The sequence below is a fragment of the Melanostigma gelatinosum genome (assembly GCF_949748355.1).
Source record: "Melanostigma gelatinosum genome assembly, chromosome: 21".
Taxonomy (NCBI): domain Eukaryota; kingdom Metazoa; phylum Chordata; class Actinopteri; order Perciformes; family Zoarcidae; genus Melanostigma; species Melanostigma gelatinosum.
Window position 1 is genome coordinate 14,041,256 of NC_136654.1, and position 16,309 is coordinate 14,057,564.

General features: G+C 39.6%; 1 long non-coding RNA gene across 1 annotated transcript; it reads left to right on the plus strand.

The window, feature by feature from the left end:
* The first annotated feature begins 1,832 nt into the window (after window positions 1–1,832).
* On the plus strand, window positions 1,833–3,792 carry LOC306795229. Its single transcript, XR_013772970.1, has 2 exons — window positions 1,833–2,075; window positions 3,057–3,792. It is a non-coding gene; the product is annotated as an uncharacterized lncRNA (long non-coding RNA).
* Window positions 3,793–16,309: the final 12,517 nt, after the last annotated feature.

The window sequence follows — 16,309 nt, forward strand, 5'->3', positions numbered from 1 at the left end:
TTTCTGATCAAGTTTCTGTCGATTAACTCATCACCAAATGGACGACTTCTTTTTAGGAGGATAACATGCACAACAACAGAGAAGAGACACAGTCACACGTCACAGTTCACTGCTGACCTTGTCTCGACGATCCATAAACAGGTCACATGCAATCAGGATTTATTGTCTCTCCGTTTCACTCACTCACTCACACACACACACACACACACACACACACACACACACACACACACACACACACACACACACACACACACACACACACACACACACGACGCTTCTTCTCCATCTTTATCTCTGGCCGTGTTCGTCTCGTGGCCTTCATTTATTTATTCCTCTTACGCTGCAGCTTTGTGTTGAAATTAATTTCATTCAGCCACAGTTGTAGTTCAGAACTTGTATTCATGCTTAATTAAACTGAAATGAATCACAGAAAGCGGTCCTGGGGATTGCTTATAGACTCATCAGTGCGCTGTGTGTTCAATAAAGTCTCCACAGGAAATAGAAAATAACACAAAGTCTTCTCCAAAATGGAGCCAGCAAAGGATTTCCGAGCGTCCTGTCTCGAGCTATACGGCCATTAAAGCGCTCGATACTGTGGTACAGATAATAACACTTGGCAAAGCACTGTAATAAATCAGCTCTGAACATTTCTCCTCAGATGCACATTAATGACTGAGAAAACTGGCTCTGAATCAAACCTAAGAGTGTTTAAGCTCCGCGCACAGACGTTTACAGTCAAGTGTACGTAGATATTTTGGCACTTTTCATTAAAGGTCGACTCCATCTGCGTTTTTTTTCTCGAGTTTTCAAATGGCAAAGCCCACTCAGCCCTCTGCAAAATGTAGTGATGTAGGTTAGAGAGCATGGAGGAAAAGGAATGTACTGCTGTGAACGGGGACAGCAGCTAAACTAAAATAATCGAAATCAGTTTAAGCGTACGCTATATTGAGAATGTTCTCACTACTTTACCTGAGGAACAGAAGCCGTGATATCAATCTCTCCAAAGCCACCAGACTCCTTTGACAAAAACAGTCATTTTAACTTGCAGAAAACGGGAGTTTCTTGTCTGCCGCTGCCTCGATCCGATAGTTTGTTTGTGTTATTGTGTGACTTTCTGATCCGAACTAAGGTGGCATCCAAAACAGTACATTGCTGAGCTTCTGACTGTGTATAAGTACCTCATACAACCACATGAAGCGGCGGGCTAGGGAGTTTATATGCAGAAACGTAAGGGCACGTTTTAGAAGGGCTTGTGAAAATTAGCATTGTGATGCTTAAACATACGTATTTTAACCAAAATGTTTATGTTCAGATTCAAATACATAAGGAACACGACTGTGAGGCTATATAATGATATAAAATCCCTAAATAATGGACTCATCCTTTAAATGTACAGTTTTCTATCTATACTCTTACATATATATATATATATTGCTTAAAAACTCATATAAAAAAGAAAGGAATTAATAAAAGAATCGCATACAAAAAATGATTGCCAAAATTATATTTTAGATTTTTTAATAAAGATTTCTCATGGTCTTTTAAAGACATACTTAATGTCACAAATGAATTATTATTTTCCTCATTTACATTTTTAAAAGTGTCAATCATGCTCGTTTCCACTGATCCCGCCTCCGCCGTGACGTCGAACTGGGGGGCGCGGTCCACCTCCTTTATAAAAGCATTAAACGCCGATAGGCCAGCGTCATCCACGTGACACGCAGCAGCCAATCACGGCTGAATGTGAAATACTGGGGGCCGTGACACCGAGTAGCGGTGACGTGACATCGTGAGCTGGTCTGTGTTGTCACCAGCTGTTGTCTGGAAGACGAAGGGAGGAAAAGTGGATGTGTCGACACGAGGACACGCACACACACCAACACGCACACACACCCAGCAGCGCTCAGCAGCACGCACCGGAGCCGATAGACGGTTACCGGATGACTGATGGAAACACCGGATCCTCGTCAGTCTCCCGGTGCTCGTACCAGTTACATCGATGAGACACAAACTGGGATAACGGACTAGAGCCAATACAGGTCGGAGTTGAAGCCATTTTTTCTCCCTCTGCTGTGAGTATAAAGATTTATTTCCTCACTTCTAACTGACACATATACGTGTATATATATAGATATATCTATATATATATAGATATATCTATATATATGTATATATCTATATAGATATATATATATATGTATATCTATATATATATATATACATATACATATATATATATATATATATATATATATATATATATATATATATATATATATATGTATATATATATATATATGTATATATATATGTGTATATATATATATGTATATATATGTATATATATATATATATATGTATATATATATATATATATATACATATGTATATATATATATATTGTATCTCCACGTTACAGACAATTGTGCAGCCAGTTACATTTGAGGCAACTTACAGGACAGCATGCTGGAATGAGCACATTGTTTACTCCTCGTGGCAATCACTTGCAAATCCTGACTTCTGTGCAGGTTTTGTAATAGCGACTCAGATCTTATTTTAGCCTTAGTTACTTAGTTTCCATTTATACCATGGCCACAGAAACTACTGCTTTCTGATTGGCTGTATTAGTTGCTTTATTTCGGTGCTTTTAGGTTTGAATTAATAGCACATATGACATGTAGACCAATGTTATTACAAGTAATGATGATAAATAAGTTGTGTTGATACAATAGAAGTTAGGCGTCGTTAACTGGCATTTAATGTTACAAAGTGTCATTTTTAGTTACTGTTTGGTCGAATTTCTTAAAATGTATGTATCGAAATAAAACCTATTCATTGTGACAATCACAATGAATGCAGCTTTGGTAATTTCACTGTAATATTATTCATACTTTAATGTATGAAGCTATTGTTATACAATAAACAGATTATTCTAACTGTACAACTTGAGTTAGGAGGAAGTCATTCATATAATTAAAGCGACAGTGTGCACTGTTCAGGCACACTTCAGCTACGTCTTAATAATCCTGTAATCTTTCTGTTTTCTCTTACAGCAGACATACAGTCACATCCAGCTGGGTTGGAGCTCATTCAAAAACAGGAGCAGAATGTGAAGTGTCTACATCTGTGCAACAGTGAATGTTGTGGGCTGTACATTACCACTGAGATTTGTTCAATTGAAGGCTAATGTTTGGGATTGAGTTTCTACACTGACGGTACACTGAAGGATGTAACATTAAACTCTTCAGATAAGAACGTTGCTATAGATCGCTATCTCAGCGACAACAAAGAATTAACAGCTCAGTATTTTCCTCCATTATATTTATTATCAAGACTTCTGTTATTATCACTAATTCAAGCTGCATGTGCCAATTGTTTTACTGCCAAAACAATATAAAGACTAAGTTTGAATCTCTAGTAAACCATTAGCTATAACCAAGGGAAGATATATAATGCTGGCTCTATAAAGGAGCATTCACAAAGTAAAAGTAACATTTAATGCAACATCTTTTTGGAGCAGTTAAATTATGATTAGTCGATCAAATTCAAACAAAAATGTAGAGTAAGCATACAGTCCTGGTCCTCCCCAACATATACGCACGTTATGTGCTGTATTAAAGTTGTATAATTGTAGCTGATAATTACATGCAGGTTTATGAACAGTCATGTGTCTGAGTGTAAATTCTTTATGCGTCATTAGCGAAGAATGTTTTTCTTTTTCACAGCCACTGCTGTCAGAACAAAGTTCAACATGAAATGCATCTGATCATTAAAAGCTTTCTTCACTGGCGTGAGTGGTATTATCAGAGTCACGTTACGTCTGAGAGGCTCAGCCAGATGACCTGCGGGCCTGAGCCAAAGTGGAGAGAAATGCAGTCCGCAGAGGAACGCATCTAAACACCGATTAAATATGTGGCTGCGAGGAAATGGATACCACTGCAGCACTTTGAAGATTTGATTTGTATCGTTGTTCATGGAAGCCAACGTTTTGTTGCGTCAAAGATCAGATATACTCGCTCCTGCTCGGCTGAGTGTGAATTGTGTTGTTTTTTTCACTTGGTTGCTGTACAACAAAGCATAAAAGCAACATTATGGATTAAGGAACTGATGTAAACAACATCGCCGCCACTCAGCTGCTGCCACACGGACGGACATCTTGGTGGGTTTGATTCAGTTTTTATGAAGATTGTATCATTTCTTGAACTACGACTTGTTGCAGCTTGTTTCTGCGTTTGACGGAAGTGTGTTTTAGGAGGCTTTAGTGTTTCGACAGGAGGTTAGCCCATTGTGGGTTAAATTCCTGACATCTGGTCGCAGAGATCTGAGTGCACTCTTTCTAGTTACTTGTGGACACAGTATTTGTCCCGAAAAAAAGATAAATGTCCAGATGACGTCTTGTTGATGTGACATGTGTAGGCGTCACCCCCCCTCCCGAGGTCTGTTTTATCAGTGTCACGTATTTGGCCATTGTTCCAGTGCCAGCGATGATCTCACAGCTCTGTCATTCACAGTTCGTATATGAACAGAGCTCTAGGTTTACACAGCTAACACGGCTACAGCACCCAAGGCCATGAGCGCTAGAGAGTCTGCTGTCGGCCGGGCCGAACCTGTTTCATGCCACTCATCGCAGGGGTACCCTTAGAAACAGTGGGTGTCGTGTAACATCACATGCAAGTAGAACACAGTTGACCCCTTTGGCCTCGGGCTACTGTGGGCCTAAATTAGTATTTGTGCTTATCTTTGGATCGAGAACATGACACTGTTGATCTTTGATTTTTGGGGTCCAGACTATCAGCCCAGCAAGGTCTCCTCTCTACTGGGGTACATTGGTACTTAAGGGCCTTCTTTTGTACATTGGTATCAACCAGGGAGGCGTCAGAGCCAGTGGCTGTTTAAGAAGTTATAAACTGAATTTAAATTAGATCTGAAGAACCATGATCCACATACAGCCGTGTTGGTCTGTCATTCTGACGGTCGGTGGGTCGGTCGAGCCACAACCATTCCCCCCTCAAGATGTATTGTAAAAGGGATCCCTTTACTTTTCCCAGTGTCACCATTAGTTCCTTTTTTATTTATCCAATACTTTGGTTTATGAACCTATTGGCATTCCCATAAGCTTCAGCTGTACTTTGTGTTTAATGCTGAACATTGCTATGTTAGCATTGTGATCACGTCAACATTTTGATATTAGCATTTTGAGTACAGCGTCACATAGCTGCTTGCATGGTAGTGTACTTTTAGTCTTGCCCTTTTTATACTGTATATTGCAAGAATGCATGAGTTAAATTGCTTGCAATGCATAATATTGTATGTTTGCTGTAAAAGTAAGAGAAAAATTGGATCATAATCCTAGGACTTCTTTTTTTAAATATATTTGTAAAAAAAAATTTTTATATATATAAATATATATATATATAGCAGCACTGACGGTTTAGCTGACCAATTGCAACATAATTTGGCAGCCTTCTTTTTGAAACTGCAAACTATTCTCCATGTATCAGAGAGGGCAACACAGTAAATCATTGAGCATGTCGATGAGTTGTTTTCACTCTCAAAACCTCTCGTAGAAGAAGCTGTTACGAAGGTACTGAAGAAACATAACTGCCCTTTTACTGCCACAGTTGTAAGTGATGTTGTCCAGGCAGTCTCAGAGAGTAACGTTTTGCACAAATCAATTACATATGATGCTCCATTGTCAACTGCTAAGAGGAGGAAGTCATATTATGAAAACAAGTTTCCACTTGTTAACCCTGTGGAGTACCTTATTGAGTCTTCACAGCATACATGTATGTATGTGCCCATTCTCTCATCTCTGCAGGAGTTGCTGAAAAAAGCAGATGTATTGGAGAAAGTCCAAGAAGCTACCACACAACAGCCTGGTCAGTATTCTTCATTTCGAAATGGCTCTTACTGTCAGGAAAATCCACTTCTCTCCAGTGAGGGACTCAAATTACCTGTCATTCTATATATTGATGATTTTGAAGTTGTAAACCGTCTCGGAACCTCAAGGAAAATCTACAAAACATGTGCAGTTTATTGGACATTGGCTAGCCTGCCACTGAAGTGTCGCTCAGCACCACACTGTATACAACTTGCCCTATTTTGCAATACAGATGAAATACAGATTTTTGGATATGCAAAAGTGTTTGCGCCACTCTTGAACGACCTAAAGACCCTGCAAGAGCAAGGTGTCTATATCGAGACACTTGGTCAGCGTCTCAAAGGTACAGTCCACTGTGTTGCAGCCGATAACCTCGGTGCACATGGCCTAGCTGGATTCAAGGAGTTTTAGAGGTTTATACTGTTGTCGGTTTTGCCTCACTTCCAAGGAAGACATGCAGATATCAGATGCAACCATGTGAGATGAGGACAAAAAATCAACATGATCGCCTTGTTCAAGAAATACAAATTGATGGTTGTGAAAATGATTACGGTTTCAAAAAAAGTTGTGTCCTCTCTGATCATCTGTCATATTTCCACCCGATCACAGGATTCCCACCTGACATACTGCATGACCTGTGTGAAGGTGTGGTTCCTGTTGAGCTGGCCCTGTGTTTGAAAGGTATGATGAAAAAGAAATATTTCTCTTTGGAGGATCTAAACAAAGAAATATTGTCTTTTCCCTACCAACATTTTGACAAGGTTGACCGCCCGCACCCAATTCCACTAACATTTGCCATCAGTGTTCTGTCAAAGAGTCTATTAAAAATAGTCCATAGGTTGTTGATAGTCACTCTATTGGTGATAGCGGTTGTTGTGTTTGGTTCTTATCTATTGTCAATTTCAAACCCAGCTGGCCAGTTGTTAAGCAAGTCCAACATTTTGTTAAGAGAAAATACAAAAAGTTTTCATGACTCCTTTCAGTTTATCATTTTTGAAAAAATGTTTGTTGTGAGCACAATGTATTTGATCAGTGATATATTGTTTTATGTTGGCAGCTGTGTGGATTAATTTTGGCATAATGTGTAATGTTGTGGTCAAAAAATCACATTTGTTAAAATGAATTCATTGCATCTAACTTAGTATTTGTATTGAGTTAATGCAACTTTAATGGTTCAAGGCAATCGGTTTCCTCAAACTATTTGAGGAATATTTTGTGTTTCTCTGTTGATACTCTATGATTATACATGTGTTACTTCCTCTGATTATAACCGTGCTGAAGGATGTACCACAGATAGAGATGTTGCCACTGATCTGAGGCTGAATATCTTCCACTGATTCCACCTGCTGGCTGAAGGTCCAGCCTGTGGGCTTGAAGGCGAGCAGCTGATCATATCACCTCGAGAAGCGTGCCAGGTATTCCTGCAGTTTCTGGAGACAAGATGAGGGCGACCGGGGGAGAAATGGAAGTGAGAGTTTCATATTCAAGCGGTCCCACGTTGTACTTAAAATGCAATTTGTAACAGTGAGAAAGGAAATGCAGCACGTGAGCCGTATCTTTGAGAATTCATAAAATGCTGATGAAGTGAAATGTGACTGTTGCTACCAAGAGCAGATGTTAAAACATACGGTATATATTCGCTGGGAAGCATCATCCTCCGTTGTGTTTTTGAATATCTAAAGGTTTTATAGAGTTCTATCAATTTAGTTCAAGGTGACTCCAAGTTTAATTCAAAAATACACTCTTTGTAAGTGTGCAGCAATTGCAGTTTGTGACACTGAGTCTGTGTTTTATTTGTAAAATGATACATTTTACCAGATTGTTCAAACACTGACCATTTGATTTTCTTTAAAAGCCTTTTCTTAGACTGAGGAATGCAGTTTATGCAGCACAATTTCAGAATTCACTGGAATTGTTACTAAAACTATGCCACATCATTCGACGATTTCCAGTTCCTTTACTTCCAAAATCCATACAATTAAGTTGAAGCTTCTTATATGAGCCACACACTACACATTTCATTTTCATTATGTAGCTTCATGTTGGCATTTCAAGTGTCCTCTAACTCCTAAAGACATTCTTGTATGTTTGAAAAGTTTAAAAAAAACGAAGGAAAAACCACTGATTGAATTATGAGTTGGACGAAAAACTCATTACTTGTGTTTCTTAGTTTCCAGAACTGTGCAATAACACATTTGCCTCATATCACAAAAGATATTCTCTTGGCAAAATATCCGCATGCAAATGCAGCTGCTAGGTTTGAAACAAAAAGTCTCATAAACGGTATCATAGTTACTGGCAGCAACATTAGCATTGTAGCTCCGGTAGCATAGAGGCACAGAGGATTAAGATACAGGCCTGTCAGACTTTGGCTACATAGTCTGACAGGCCTACAGGCAATACTGGTGAAAAGCAATTGATTGCTGGTTTGTGTCTTTTCATATGATTTGTTGAGAAAAAACAACACCATATACACAGTAATGTACACAATCAATGGAATCATGACATTCTAGAACTCATGGAACTCATGACTCATGGAATCCGTGATGTCACAGATCATATGATCTGTGACATCACGGATTCCATGAGTCATGAGTTCCATGAGTTCTAGAATGTCATGATTCCATGAGTCCATGATTCCATGAGTCAGCCTCTATCAGTGTGCACAGATGAACACTCAGACCCAACAGCCAACATTTTTGTTCGGAGACAAACTGCAGCTATTATTTGTGGCATAAACTACTGACCAGTATAGTCGAAATGAACGGAAGTGGAGACGGATCTGATCGGAGAAGGTTCCATCGTGGTAAGTACTTAGTTTATCAATTTAAAGACCTCTCTGTAATGTACAATCTTTCCAAAAGCTGTTTAAAGATGGAGTCTGTGATTCTAATCCAAAAACACTTTTTGTTAAATTAAGGGATTATCTCCTCATGCTCTGCCAGCTGTCTGTTCTGTTTGCACTGAAACAAATATCCATTGTTCACTCACAGCCCTGGCTCTTTAAAAAGGAAACAAAGAATATGAATCAGAATAAGCCACAAGGGCTGTACCACACATATATATATATATATATATATATATATATATATATATATATATATATATATATATATATATATATAATTCATTCAAAGCTTCTATTGAGGTTTTCGAATAAAGCTTTGAATGCCTGTCAATACAGGTGAGCCTGGTGTGTGGCAAGCAGGAGAACAAACCGGCCACATTGAAAATGTTGTTTTTGAAAGGCAAATGCCCACAAATATTGATATTTTGCTCGTAAAAAAACATGTGAATTTTGGAAATTATTTCATCTATCTTTTTAACTGGAAGAATTTCAGACTCCACCTTTAAGGAAGACTCATTTTTTAGTTTAATGCAATAAATGGTAAATTGATAATGATAATGATAAAATGCTTCTTTACCTTGTAGACTTTCAAGTCACCATACCTGTACCTGAAGCAGGGGATCAACCGCGAATTAGATTGGAGTACGGATTGTTCCTCAGAGTACAACAACTACGACTACGACTACTACGACGACAAGGACTACTTCTACAACGAGAACAACAACTACGACTACAACGACTACGGCTACGACGACTACGACAAGTACGACAACAACGGCATTGGCCCTTCGATCGTGTGGGTCGACGGCTGTTGTTTGAGGAAATTGAGGACAACAATGAAAACCTGAACCATGAAATCCAGGACAACAATGAAAACCTGAACCATGAAATCCAGGACAACAATGAAAACCTGAACCATGAAATCCAGGACAACAATGAAAACCTGAACCATGAAATCCAGGACAACAATGAAAACCTGAACCATGAAATCCAGGACAACAATGAAAACCTGAACCATGAAATCCAGGACAACAATGAAAACCTGAACCATGAAATCCAGGACAACAATGAAAACCTGAACCATGAAATCCAGGACAACAATGAAAACCTGAACCATGAAATCCAGGACAACAATGAAAACCTGAACCATGAAATCCAGGACAACAATGAAGACCAGGAGGAGGACCACCAAGAAAACCACAACAGCCTCAACAAGAATTACGATGAAGATGCAGAAGTGGCTGGTTGCAGTGCTTGGGTTGAGGTTGGAGTCAACCAGGGGCATGAAGAAGACCCCCTGCCTGGAGTGTCATCGAAGAGGTCAAGAGAGGACGACGGAGAGGACATTGAGGAGAGGAGCAGCAAAAAAAGCAGATGGTGGGATGATTCTGCTGAAAGCAGCACCAACAGTGACACCAACTTCAACGGTTATAACAATACAACTGTAAATGACCCCAACCCTGAAGAAGATCCTCTGCCTGGTCCATCCAAGAAAAGGAAGAGAAAGACTAACAGAGTAGGAGAGGAGAGGAGCAGCAAAAAAAGCAGTAGTGTCAATATTGAGGTGTCAGAAGATGAGGGTGCTGCGGAAGAGGAGGAGAAGGACCCACGTCCGGGCGGATCGAGGAAGAGGTCGAGGGAGGACGATGAAGAAGAGGATAGACCTGACAGCAAACAATTCAAGTATTAAGATGAGACACAGGATGAGACACAGGGTCGTTCTTCAATTGCTCCCGTAACTGTGCTACGGTGTGTAAATGTGTGAGAGTGTTTGTCCTGATTGGCAGGTGGCACTTTGGATGGTAGCCCCTGCCAGTGTATGAATGGGTGTGACTCATATGTAGTGTGAAACTGCTTTGAGTGGGTGGTTGTCCATCACATCTGTCTGTCTCTCTGTGTACAGATTGTAAAGCCCGATGATGCAAATTTGTAATTTTGTAATTTTGGGTAGTGTGAAACTGCTTTGAGTGGGTGGTTGTCCATCACATCTGTCTGTCTCTCTGTGTACAGATTGTAAAGCCTGATGAGGCAAATTTGTAATTTTGTAATTTTGGGTAGTGTGAAACTGCTTTGAGTGGGTGGTTGTCCATCACATCTGTCTGTCTATCTCTCTCTCTGTCTCTCTCTCTCTCTCTATGTCTGTCTCTCTCTCTGTCTGTCTCTGGTCTTGCCTCCTGCATAGTGTTCATTCTGTACACATGACATCTATTGCACTTCTGTCCATCCTGGGAGAGGGATCCCTCCTCTGTTGCTCTCCCACAGGTTTCTCCCTCTTTTCTTCCCATTATAGGGTTCTTTTGGGGGGAGTTTTTCCTGTTCCTATGTGAGGGTTCCGGGACAGAGGATGTCACATGTGTACAGATTGTAAAGCCCGATGAGGCAAATTTGTAATTTTGGGCTATACAAAAATAAATTGAATTGAATAAAAATAGATACACTCTCATGTCTGTATGCTAAAGATGAAGCTAATAACTTAGCTTAGCAACAGGGGTAGCAGCTAGCCTGGCTCTGTGCAAAGGTAAACAATTCATCCTACTAGCAGCTCTAAAGCTCACTGAGTACATGTTTAGGTAACACTTTATAATAACTACACACTATGAAGCATTAGTTAAGTATGAGTAAACACTTAATTCATCATTTATAAAGCATTGTTCCTACATTAATAATTCATTAGTATGCAGTTCATAACAACAGTTATTAATGTTTTATTCTTGATTAATAAGCTGGTCTATTATGTGCTTCATTATTGTGTTTTCATACTTTAGAAATGATGGATTCTCCATTTGTAAATTAAGTGTTATATATTTTACAAACTATTTATTAAGGAGTTGTAGATGATTTATAAGATCATTTATAAAGTGTTAGTAAATGATTCATAACTTATTTAGATGTACATTATTCATGCATTTATATATATAATGGTTCGGGACTATGTTAATATATGCTTTATAAACGCGTATTCATACTGCAAATCATGATTAATTCATGATTTATTAAGGTAGTTACTACTCCTTAGTAAAGTGTTTCATGTGACCTCATCTAAAGTGAGGACTATTTATGCCTTACAAAGCATTTATAAATGACATTGAAAGGCCAGCAGTGCCTCAAAACACATAAAAGGCAAATAGACAAAACACAAAATGATCAAGAACATATCAATATTTATTGCAAGATGCAAACAATGTACTGTTAAATACAAACCTCTCAGGCACTCATTCATGTAAGAAACAAACAAACAAAGATATCATCCTTCAGGAGAACATGGCTAGACTAGACTAGAGCTAACCAGGAGCTTTGCATATTAGTTTACATTTACTTATTTAATACTTCATTTTAACCAAGCATAAATAATCCTCACTTTAGATGAGGTCACACAAAACACTTAATAAATGATTTATAAGGCATAAATAGTCCACTTTAGATAAAGTGAATAAATGACATTTTTTATTTAATGCTGATTTGCTCAGGATCCTTCTCCACCACGCTGGCTGATGCTTCATGGTGATGGAGTTTTGGAATTAAACATGTGTTGTCCCCCGACAGCCTCGGTGCTTAAAGGGGCGAGCAGAGGACGACACATTGAACCCGACTATCAGGACACCTGGAGCAAAACCTTATCAAAGCTGCACAGTCAGATGTCCACTGAGACATGATGAAAAAAAAAGCATTACATCCTTTCACCCAACTTGCACTAAGTCACGAAGAAGAAGAAAAGAGCGACGACTGAAGGTTCTTGTATTCTGCCGAGGATTAAAGACTGAGAAGGACGCAGGGAGATGAGAAGAGAATGAGAGATCTGAACGGGCCCTTTCGGTGGAGGCAGATTACTCGCGTCTGTGGTGTTGACACGGATTTCATGAAGCGGAATATCAAAGCAACAGCTGGAGGAAGAGGCCAGGCGGAGACACACGAGGACAGCCGCAGAAAGGGAATGAGAAATGCAATCTACGTAATACAGAGGGAGCACGTGTGTGTGTGTGTTTCCATCTATATATTCATACACAGCTCAGCACCCGCCCGCCCTCTGCCTCTTTAACTTTAAAGGACATTTTCTTTGACGGAACTCGCTCTCCTGGGCTAATATTTTATACAGCAGCAAAGGAAAACCTTGGGATGAATTCAGAAGCCCCTCTGATTGAGAGCATCTTTAGAAAATGCAAACCCTATCAAAGAGCTCCACTCTGAATCCATACGAAGATGCAAGCTGGCTCTCGCTGAAAACGGCTAATTCCTTCTCTGGACTTGATGTAAACCCTCTGGGATTTGATTATAAAGAAATATTTCTTCTCTCGCCACACACACATGTTGCCCTCACAGGGGATGTATGTTTTTGTTTAATTGTACTGCACCTAACTTGTATTACGTAATGTGTTATCTGTGATTTATTTGGTCATTCTGGAACCTCAGCGGTGAGTTCACTACTGCAGCAGAATTCATTTCCTGTGGAAGAAAATCTCCCAAAAACTAAGAAGACGGTTTACATTCAGCTTCACTCTTTCTATATCTATTATTTAAGAAGGTGCTCTATCATAAAAATACACAAGTGATATTAAATACCACACTTCAATGGGATAGAGCTTCAATGACAACATTAGTCCAAATAGACTCTGTACTCTGCAGCTGCTTCAATGACAATAGATGGAGCAGTGCGACTTTGAGTGTTGAAAGTGAAATCTGGCATTCAATTCAGCCTCATAAATTCTCATTAGCAATAATAAATAGTATGAATACATGTGTCAGCTGTTAATCGATTACCTCATTCATACAAACAGATTGGTTGTAAACAAGCTGCTGCAGGGGGAAACAATAATCTCCATTTTCTTTTAAGTGAAATGCTGTTTGAGACTATAAACCAACAAATAAGCGACTGTATTGGGGCTGCTGTTCATCACAACTGAAAGTCTAAGTGATAATTATTCATTGATCCTTCAAAAATAATGGAATATATTTTATATTTCAAGTTAATAACAATAATAAAACTGGAGATCCTTCCCCACTTCCTGCCAACTTGCTTCCGGAGCCCTTGCTCGAACCAGTCTCAGTGGAAGACAGATCTTTTATTTGATATGTTTTCATTGGAGACAGTCTATTGACTTACTTATAGGTCTACATATAAGAAAATGTGTTTATTATGTGCTGTCGCTGTAACTTATTTGATGTGATTATTGCACATTTTGCAATAAAAAGGTTCATCTGATTTTTTCCTCATCTGTCTTGAGACAATAACAGAATGTAAAGGACAGAATAAGGACTAAACAAGTTTATGGAAAGTATGGCAGCTTGTGGTGGTAGACGCCCCCGTCTAGGCTTCAAATATATAATAATAATAATAATATTTCTCACTGAACTTTGAAGCTACAACAATGGTATTGGAGACAGCCCCACTGTGACAGAATAATGACATAACTACTGAATGCAAAGTAACAATGTACCTCTTTCTTTGCTCCTCAAAGACGACATTATAAGAGTCTAACCTGCTGCGGCACAGCTGTTGTGGTCAGAAACAATAAGGCTACTGTAGCTCGCTTCATACAAATCATTTGCACTCCTGGAAACCTTCAATATCCATTGATGAACTGCAATTTGCTCTGCAATGAAGCCAGGATAATTGGCTGCCTAGCATGGGTTAACTTAACCCTCTTGAAAACGTCTCTCCGTGAAGCCGAAGCCATTACTATCCGAACAGTGACGGTACAATTTGGTGCCACAGCTGCTGCTCTGCTCTGGTTCTGTGAGCTGAACACTGAACATTCAGCAGGGAGCAGAACGAAGCCGGCCGAAAGTCTCAAAGAACATAAAGAATCTGAAGTAAGAAGCACAAATCATCACAGGTGCTGTGTAGTAATTAGTGGGGAGCCAGAAAGTAGGAAGTTGGCAGCTCATATCAGCAGCAGTGTGACAGACATGCTGATGGCCATCAGAGAGAATGCAGGTTTAAGGCATTTCAGCATCGGTTTCATTATTCAGAGCCTGACGTTGTCGTCCGATTTCATTCATTTGTATTAAGGTACTAAATACAAATTTCAATTAGATGGTAATCCGTATAAGAAATAAAGAAAAAACAAAAAAATTGGTAATAATGATTATGAGAGAGCCGAAGTCCCTCCCCTTCGGTTCCCGCTATGGGTCCTTTTTTCAGCAAAAAATAGTTCGTCAACAGCGAAAGACAATATTTTTGTTATCCCGTCTGCATTTTGCCATGGATTGCCAAAAGGACAAAGACCAACACAGGGAACATACCATGAATGAGCATATCAGGGCAGAACAGAGCACAGCAGACCAGGTACCACAGCAGTGAGACAACGAGACAAGGGACACACGGGTTTAAATACACTGGTGCAGGCCAGGAGACACAGCAGGGTTCAACCAGGACAATCACAGAGGCGGGAAACAGACAAGGGCAGGAAGTGAAGTGAACACAAGAGGCAGGGAAAGTCGAAATAAAACAGAAGAAACAATTAAACAAAACCCAAAATCCTGACACCTATGGTGGTCTACCAAAAGGGGAGGGGCTTTGCCTCTTTATAGGGATCAATCTGACCCGGACAGACATGATCACCATAAGCCTTTTCCACTGTATGTCTGTATTTAGCCTGATGTAAGTGTGAAGGCAGCCTGTATTAATAAACTGTATGTATGCTTCAGATTCAAGCATTCACTGATAACTCACACACAGAAAGTCCACTTTATGTGTAGAATGGGTGGCGTTTTCAAATCACTTGTTCTGTTTGAGCAACAGTTTAAAACTGAGAGATATTCTATTTAGAGTGGTATGAAAAGACATTAAAGAAGCTAGAAACAGGGAATATTTGACATTTTTGTTTTATAATAGCTTGTTTTCTGATCAAGTTTCTGTCGATTAACTCATCACCAAATGGACGACTTCTTTTTAGGAGGATAACATGCACAACAACAGAGAAGAGACACAGTCACACGTCACAGTTCACTGCTGACCTTGTCTCGACGATCCATAAACAGGTCACATGCAATCAGGATTTATTGTCTCTCCGTTTCACTCACTCACTCACACACACACACACACACACACACACACACACACACACACACACACACACACACACACACACACACACACACACACACACACACACACACACACACACACACACACACACACACACACACACACACACACACACGACGCTTCTTCTCCATCTTTATCTCTGGCCGTGTTCGTCTCGTGGCCTTTATTTATTTATTCCTCTTACGCTGCAGCTTTGTGTTGAAATTAATTTCATTCAGCCACAGTTGTAGTTCAGAACTTGTATTCATGCTTAATTAAACTGAAATGAATCACAGAAAGCGGTCCTGGGGATTGCTTATAGACTCATCAGTGCGCTGTGTGTTCAATAAAGTCTCCACAGGAAATAGAAAATAACACAAAGTCTTCTCCAAAATGGAGCCAGCAAAGGATTTCCGAGCGTCCTGTCTCGAGCTATACGGCCATTAAAGCGCTCGATACTGTGGTACAGATAATAACACTTGGCAAAGCACTGTAATAAATCAGCTCTGAACATTTCTCCTCAGATGCACATTAATGACTGAGAAAACTGGCT